This window comes from Etheostoma cragini, chromosome 18 (assembly GCF_013103735.1).
Source record: "Etheostoma cragini isolate CJK2018 chromosome 18, CSU_Ecrag_1.0, whole genome shotgun sequence".
In the NCBI taxonomy this organism is placed as follows: Eukaryota; Metazoa; Chordata; class Actinopteri; order Perciformes; family Percidae; genus Etheostoma; species Etheostoma cragini.
Genome location: NC_048424.1, coordinates 1,670,016 through 1,679,438, shown reverse-complemented (window position 1 = coordinate 1,679,438; position 9,423 = coordinate 1,670,016). Strand labels below are relative to the sequence as shown.

The window sequence follows — 9,423 nt, the reverse complement described above, 5'->3', positions numbered from 1 at the left end:
ATTAAAAATATTAAGATAAAGCATCATGCTAACACAAGATAAAGGAAAGATACAAAAAAAAACATGTGCATGACATGTGCAGTCAAAGTAGTCATTTATCCAATTTCTAGAAACTGGACCACCATTGATAATTTGTTACATTGTTGATCTGAAACACTGACATCATCAGCACTGAAGCTGAAACATAACAAGCCCAATGTTTGTCATTAAGCACATCACCCCGTCTATACTTTAGCATTCAGAGCTGAGGTTGATAACAACACTAAGACCATAAGAAATGCTCCATTTCTGTGTACGAAATTCCACTTAAATCCTAAACGAGAGAAGAGATAATGTAGGGAATGTGCAAAGATTATACAACCACTATACCACAGCTGTTTGCTGTATGGGTGTGTATATTACACACACACACACACACACATACCCGTGCCCACCCGCCTACTTCTGAAACCAAACCTACATCTGCAAGTCCAGTCAAAAGCTCTTTAAACTCACTAATGCATTATATTGCTTTGATAATTTGCATTTGACCGTAGAAAACTGATCTACTTAAAATCTCTAACCAAATGATATCTGTGCAACAATAAATCCCACCACGTGCACAGTACAGTGCTAGCCTGGATTAAAAAACACATATTGAGCTGTTATTGAGGCAAATCATCCCCAAAACTGCTTTGAATGCCACTAACTAGAGTCTCACTTTAATTTTGAACCCAGTTCCAATCTGATAAACGTATATGAGCCAGATTAGAGAACAGAGCCAAGTGGACCAACACTTAGGCCCGATCTGCCTGACTTGGCTGGCTGAGTAAAAGCAGGTATGAAAATATATATTTATTAAGTTTGTACATTTGCATACAGAGGTTCCACAATACATCTGATTCTGAGGGGACAATAAAGAGAAGTGCAATACACAGCAAAGCTCTCGTTACCTGAAAGGGTCTTGTAGTCCATCAGATCGAACATGATGACAAAAACACAAGACCACGTAATGATGAGAGCCAGAACCAAGATCCAGGCCAGTGGGGAGCTGAAGGTTGAGTGGAGTTCATCTGAGAAGGTTTTCTTGTGTCCTCGCGAGGACGCTGACCCGGCGTCTACATGCTTCCCGTCGATGACCATGGTGGTGGTCGACGACCGCGCTGATGAGCAAAGAAACTGTGGTCAGATACATGAAATACGCCTTCCATAAAACAACTTTTACTTCTCATACCCTAATATTCTACTATTAGCCCCTACCATTATAACCCTCTGGCTGCTTTACACCTGATGGTCTTTTAGTCTATACACAACCTGGACTGTGGTCATAACATCTACATCTTATAACTTATTCCCTGTTATATATTGTTCTAAATGTATTTTAACTCACACATGCACTGACTTTACTTTATAACCCACCCCCTGCCCCCACGGCCCCCCAGACTTTCTTCTCCCTCCTACAGTGCAATACTGTTACATAATACCTAAAAGGAAACTAGAATTCTGTGCAATTTCATTACAGTGCATTATTTAATTCTCAGGACTTTTGATACACCAGACTATATGTTTGCACAATGTGTGTACAAACCCTATTTTCTATACAATATTTTTTATTTTCTGTCAAGCAATTCTAATATGTTTACATTCTTGTCTTTTCATAGTCATAGTTAATACTTAAAAATGATATGTTGCACTGATCAATCCCTACACTACCAACTATTTACATTTCTGTAAGTGATTTTTATAACAATTTAAATTTCTGTGAGGGATTTTAATGTATGGGAGATATAATGTGTTCGTTGTGTTATGGTTGTCTAAGCCACAGGATGCCAAAGGTTTCCCTTGGGATGAATAAAGTATCTATCTACTGTACCTATCTATCTATCTATTGTATCTATCTATCTATCTATCTCCACACTATTTCATATTGATACATTTTCAACAAATTAAAATTGGGAGCTGCCCTGTGCAAACAGGGAAGTAACATCAAGTTATTTTCACTCTGTCACCTCATGATATAAATATAAAAGGGGGAACAGTGCAATCTGTTGTGTTGCCACTTACTTGACAACGAGTTCTAAGGTTCGCAGTAATATAATTTAGTAAGAGACAACACGTGTTGTGCCTGTAAACACTGACACAAGATGATGGTTTTGGTTTGTCAGGACATCAGGAGCCCTGTAGTTACTAAAGTCACTGTGGGGGTTTCAGGGAAGCTCAGGCCACCTGTTCCCTCTCTTCAGCTCCCTGTTGGCAGCTACAGTAGGTTTACTCCATTACTGCTGAGTCAGACAGCTTGGCAGCACTCTAAACACACACGCACACACACACACACACACACACACACACACACACACACACACACACACACTCTCTCTCTCTCTGCCTAACCTCATTACTCTTACTCCAACAGGTCAGTTCAAAATATGAGTGACGTCATTTAAAAACTTGCTACTGTCGGATTGGGGGGGGACAATTATCATGGCACTGGATGGCTGGTTTGAGAAAGTAATTGTGTTTTTTGCAAAGACATATAGTTAGAAAGAGTACAAAACACACTTCTCAGGGACAAATATGAATATAAGTCCCTGAATAGCTGATGCTGATGTCCGTTTTTCTGCCCGTCCAGAACGAGATATGACAACTGCTGACCACACTGCAACAGCGTTTATTAAAAACACAGCGTTTACTAAAGATTTTGATAAGCCCTAAACATTTATGAAGTGTCATCATCACCAAGACATTTCCCCCCCCCGACCAACACTGATATTTTCACTGAGCTTTAAACAAATACAACAACAAACATTTCTGGATATTTGTATAATCTGTGTAACCTAACACATAAGACATCAGCAGTTCTCATAAGAGCATTAAAGCAATGCAGGAAAATATTTGGAGTGGAGGAAAAGATAATGAATAATATTCACTGTTGTTCATTTTTAATGTAATCGTAATTAAAGCTTTAGTGTGAACGTTTTGATATTAATAAACGTCCGCTATATTCAAGCCGTCGCCAAGTGAGTTGCTACAAAGCTAATTGAGACTATCAGCTCCTCACAACTCTCTCTGGATTTCTCAGCACGGTTATGTTCAGGAGATTGTGACGTCTGGCGACTTTCCAGCGCAAAAACGCAAGTGAAGATAATCCTCTGTGTCCTCCTTGGCTACTAGCAACTGCGTGGAGCGGGGTTGTCACGGTAGGCTGTATGTGAATGAACAGTTTTTATTAGAATACTGGAGTACACTAACGATAATCACTCACAAAGGACACAGCAGTACACTGTAAACAATGCTTGTGAAATCTACAGTTACACTTTTTCATTTTCATTTCATAGTAACACTACTACATGATTTTTGCAGTAGTATGCTGTAAAGTTACATTACAACCTTGTCAACATGACAACATCACAGTAGTATTACAGTTGAAATCACAGTAGCAAAAGCATTACTGTGAAAAAATCACAACATAGCCACTATGGTACTGTAAATAGTAAACTACAGTATTTTTACTTTTTTTATCTCATGTTGTGTTTAACTGTTTTGTTTGTTTACAGTGAATACATGGAATACTGTAAATGGAAGTACGGCACCTTGACTCTAAAAAGAATTCACAGTGACTTGTCGTTGCCTGTAAGTTACTGTACATTTTACGTTAAATTTGTTACAGTGTGGTAGTTGAGTAGTGCGAGTTTTGCTTCCTCTTCCAGTTTTTTTTGGATAGATTTGACCACGTAAAGTTGCAACCCGGTTGCACTTCCTTTGTGTCAACTTCACCTAACCTGCTGCTGGATCAATTTATGAAACCTGCCTTTAGACCAAAACCACACATGGGGTCTGAGACTACCACCTGGTCCATCCAAGACTTTGGTCATCACAACACATCTGGATCAGATATTCCATAAAATTCGTCATGCGTAGAATATTCACGCCTTAATGTTGCAGAGGACCGCTTGACCTTTTATTTACTGTCAGGTCAAATTATTGCTCGGTGGCCATCTTGTGAGATATTGTGTTGTGTTTTTTATGTTCCTGCTTTTGTCATGTTGGGCTGCACTAAGGCAACGATCCACTCACCAATCCCTCTTGTAATGATACAGCAATATACCACTGACTGACTCTTCCTCAGGTGCCAACATCAGGCCAAAAAATCCACCTATATCAGACTTTTTGGACATAATCAGTGGGACATTAAAACATTAATAACTTGGAAGCCCTTTTTTGGCTCTGTTGACCACAACCTTTATAAACCCTCTTCTAAATGGTTTGACCAGCCATCCATGTTTGATTCCTCCTTTTATGGCTGACCTGTCTCCGCACAGCGGAGGACATTTGTGTTGTTGCTCTCCCTGGGTATCCATGACAGCCCCGCTCCGAGCAGTCATTAGGAGCTGCTGGTTGACTGTTCAGTCAGATTACGGGGAAGTGTTGTCATAATATTTCCTTAATGAGCGCACAGAGCTGAACGATCTGGTTGGTTGAGCACGGTGGTGCTATTAATCAGGTTAGGAGTTGGATTCAAACCATTGTTTCCATGGCTACAGCTAGCAAGTGTTGTGCATCTGCTGCAATGTTAATGTTGACACTGCAAACTGTTCAGTTACAGTTTAAGGTGCAATAATAACTATGAGCCTGATCTGTGTGACAGGAAGTGGAGACATCATTAGACAGAAAATATTCACAAATGCCCCCAATTATTATTTGTGATCTATATTTGGAAAACAACAGTTTTCCATTGCCGATTTGCAGACACAATTTTAAATAAGATCTGCTTACTGCCTCACAGACGTCGACTCACTTTCCCATGCGTGGACCATTTTCACCGGGAAAGGATTGTAAACCCTCCTGACTGACCTGTCATAACTCCCAAGATAACTTATATACTTACTTTCTGGCAAAAACTACATAAGAGACTGTTCCTTGTCTATTTAAGAGGCTCTCGGAGGAGTTTTGGGCTCTTTAGTCAAAATAAACTTGACTCTTCCTTTGCCAGCAATACACTTTGACATGACCCTCCAAGATTATTGGGGCAAAAGGCATGACCCTCCCATTCATTTATTGATTCCTTCCGTACTGGATTGCGCTTGGCAAAAATGTACAGATAGCCATTGTTTTTCAAATCCATGACATACAATATGACTTAATCTCTGCTTTCTCATCTTACACATCACACTCTACTATGGAGGCCATTTCAGCAGATTTACTCACTAACATTGTTGTGGAAACACAATAAGCATGGAAACTAAATGCACACTTCAAATACTTAGTTACTCCGTAAACTAGTGTTCACGTAAAACCAAACAATAAAACATTGAGACCATTCAACAAAGCACACTGGGTAATGACCCACATTGACAGCTGGCCCGCCCAGTCATAACTTCAAAGTTAAGTGAGTCAAAATGCCAACAACTGAAAACTTTATACATTTTGTCTGCTATTTCGTTACTAAATTCACTTCTGAGACTTTTGTTATGCGAGAAATCGATGTAGAGGTCAAATATGGGCTGTTCTACATAAATTGATGGCTAATTACAAATAGGGTCAGACTGTGTCGGAGTTCAGAAGCTCCACAGTCTGACGGGACAGCCAGTGGCTGCTGTCCGAGGTCGCTGGTTAGCCACTCCAAACTTGTGTTGCTGTCATGTTTCGTGATTTCTGTTGGGTCAGACCCATCTGCTAGCGATGGGGGGCAGAGACTGACAGCTACATGATGTAGGATGCACCAAACAAGCCACTTTAAAATGTTGCTGTTTTCACGAAAACTAAAGTTGGGTGACCAATATTATTTGTTATCATATGACAACGATTGGCAATCCTGAGATTATGAGACAATTACACGTTATATGAGAAAAAAGATGTTAATTCTTGGCTCATTCTCTCCACTCACTAACTCTTTCCCGAGCTTTCAGCCAAATGTCAGAGTCTTCATCAGCGGCTGGAGTTTGTTAAGGTGTCATGTAAGGTGTCATGTTGTTCTCAGTTGTCACCTCCAACTCCATCCACAATGTGTTTGAAAGTGGATTGAGGAGAGTAAAAGTGGAGTGGAGTGTAAAAACATCATTTTTAATGAGAAAATACAGTTTGACAGGTAAATAGTGATCACAGGAAAACAGTGAATGCTCAAGGATAATCTCTCGTTATCTGACAGCTGCAGCAGCTGGAAAGCAGAACAGAGCCAGGATTTGAATTAGAGTGAGACCTCATCCTGCTCTCCATCTTCACTCTTTGTTGCATGTGCAGAACTCCCTATAAGAACACCCAATGGGAATGCCTTCTCTCTGAAATGATCTGTGATTGGCCAAAGTCAGAGGCTGGCTTTTCTGAAGCCTGAAAGCAAAGCCAAGTGGGGATGCAGAAGTCTAGTTTTCTTTCAGATAACTTTTGTTACAATATGCCAAAAGTTTGTAATGTGAGTTTAGCCCAACGATGACAGAAACAAATTGCCTACCACGGCTTTAAGATGCCTGCACACACACACACACACAGACAGGCGTTTTTATTCTTATTGGTTAATTGGCCCTCTTGTGAAGTCGAAGTTGTCACTCTTATTCACTCTGTGACACATTTAATCAACTAATATAAGTGACTCCTAACTCCTTCACCTCTTCTTATTTGTCTCAGTTCATTATTAAAAAACAAATGTAAAACACATATGTATATATTTGTAACTACAGTAGCTTTGATGTGCATGCAACAAAAAGCACAGTGTTGATTAGGGCTGCACAATTAATATGGACTGGTGCGATATAGAAATCGCAGGGGTGCGCAATATTTGTTGAAGTCGAACTCTGTGTCAAAACTTTATGAATGAAGTACTGTGGCGCTGCAGAGACGTCCCGGCCTACAAATCCTATCCTATTGATTACAGAAAAGCTCTTTGTTTGGTGCAGATCTTCGCAAAAAGATACAAACATGATCATTATCTTCAATATCGTGAATCATATCGCAATATTGTGAATCATATCGCAATATCAGTCAAAAATAATCACAATTCAATATTTTCCTCATGTTGTGCAGCCCTGGTGTTGATGCTGATTAATTGTATATGAAACTGTACGGTGTCCAAGGGCTCTTAAAGCTGCATTACACATGGCTGATACATGAGAGCGCCATATTTTTAGATACTTCCAATCACGAAATTCCTCTACACACTAGACTGCACAACATCAGAGTGCAGAAACAAAACATGCAGAGCCCTGCAAGAACTTAATATATGTATATGTTAAAGCTTACTATTGGAATGGAAATCTTAATGTGATAGTACTTTACCTTCAACTGTTTCAGTCATAGTTTCAAAGTAAAAGTCCAACAGTAAATCCTTTGTGCAGATTAAGTTGCCATGAAAACAAAAACTCTTGTTGGATCCTCAACTCCTCTGCGTGATTTAATCCCAGCGTTTAATTCCAACCTGGCAACATGTGGCGTATGGCCGGTGCTCTGATATGTGGAAAACCCAGAACCCCCTCTGGTAACTCTACACCTCCTTTTCCAATCTCAGTTCTTTAATGTGCATTTTCTTTTCTCGTTCCAGAAGTCAAAAAAAGTTTCATGCGTCCAATTGGTCCAAAGAGAGTTGACTTCCGTCCCAGTGGATGAGGCAGGGGAGACAGACCGAGACCAAGTTAAGGTGGTCACTGGTTGGAGCAATGGTTGGAGATAGAGCAGCCTGCCCCCACCCCCCACAGCCTCTGACAGAATTAGATCAACCCCGGGGACTGACGGACGATGGAAGGGAACGAGGGAAGAGACATTCAAGGTAACTCTATCCCACCAGTCAGTGTTGCTGATTACAGCGTATGGACAATGGTTCCCTGCTGCTAAGAAAACTATTAGATCTAAATATATCAATCAGTCGAGCTTATTTGTTTCTATTAGTTAAACTAAAGTATAAATCTAATTATACTGTTACATTCATGCCATGTTTCTGAGCCTCAGTCCCAGAGTTATTCTTAGAGCGGCTCGCTGCTGCTGGTATTCTGCCTTTTTAGGCCGGAGGCGTGACCTTAAACACCCCCCCCCCCCCCCCCCCAACCACCACCACCACCTCCTCCCTCATGTAAAATCTAATCCCCCTCATCCAGACCTCCGCTGCTCAGTGCAGAGCTGTCATCAAAGGCAGAGAGATAGTCCAGATCAGAGTGGCTGAGTGCAGGAAATATACTTTTTAAGTTGAGTTGAGTGTGCAAACAAACAAACTGACAAACTAACTAGATCACGACATGTTATCCAACCATCTCTAAAAGCAAAAGTGTTTATACCTGTTCCAAATAGCCACACTTGAAGGTAGGGCAAAAAGCCCGCCATCGTAGATTTTTGGTACTTATGATACCTTATTTTACTTTATTTTCATTGTCTATTGCTTGCCTGTATTTCTTGTGTGCTTACTTGTTTGTGTGTTATTGTTTTTTGCTGTTATCGAAAAATACTACTTCTGTAACAACAAAATTTCGTCGTGGGATAAATAAAGTGTAATCTAATCTAATCTAATCTACCAAGCCTCCTGAGAAGGGGGCGGGATTCAAAAAGTCTGGACTATCAACCAAAACTGGTTTCTGACAAATAGGCAATGCAGTTGCATGGTATCAAAGTCAAATTGAACCATGTCAATGTCATGTCAGTTCAATTTTTTTCTACCTGAAAATCAACGGCCTTTCCTTATTTTCTGTGATAAACATGTGTTCCTGACTCAATCCAGAACATTATTCTGGATATTACACTTATGTTGTTTCCATAGTGGATTTTTAACATGAATTAAAACCTTATGACATAAAACGAACCACACTTCCATTTTAATTGTGTTCTAGTAGAGATTGATTGCATTCCCTAAACATATATTTTATCTCAAATGTTTGAAATTGAGATAATGACAATATTTGTTAATAGATTATGAAGTAAAATTTTATTTCAGAATTATTTTTAAAACCCCAAATAAGTCCCAGGTCAGTTTGACCTAAGGGACACGAGAGGGTCCCAAAGGTGAAGACAACACAATGGTTAAGACTGTGTCTACAGAACCTAGATTTAACATTGGCTTACGAAGCGAGACTGGGAACTGTTGGGTTTCTGTAAGTAACATCCCAGAGTCCATTCTAGAGCTGCTCTTTTATGCAAAGCACAATAAGATTACTGTTGTTGCGATTTAGCACTATAAATAAATAAAATAAATTGACTTGGTTCAGGGAGTTGAGGTGGCAGGTAGTCTAGATCCCAGACGTCCCCCGTCCGGCATTGCTCCTGTGCCGCAGGAAGTTCCACCGGATGCACGTATTTTCCTATTCCTTCTGTTTTCTTTGTGTTAGGTTAGGGTTTCCAAGGATTATGAGGACTATGGTTACCTGGTCCTCAGATCTCTGCAGGGTAAATCAAGATAGCTAGCTAGACTATCTGTCCAATCTGAGTCTTCTATGAGTGCTATGTGGACTAACCAGACCCTCCTTCAGAGTGCTT

General features: G+C 40.1%; 1 long non-coding RNA gene across 1 annotated transcript; it reads right to left on the bottom strand.

Moving 5' to 3' along the window:
• Window positions 1-1,585: 1,585 nt before the first annotated feature.
• Window positions 1,586-8,020, bottom strand: LOC117961691. The gene is made up of 4 exons (XR_004660466.1): window positions 8,009-8,020; window positions 2,625-2,626; window positions 2,206-2,216; window positions 1,586-1,688 (listed from the first exon to the last, which is right to left on the bottom strand). It is a non-coding gene; the product is annotated as an uncharacterized LOC117961691 (long non-coding RNA).
• Window positions 8,021-9,423: the final 1,403 nt, after the last annotated feature.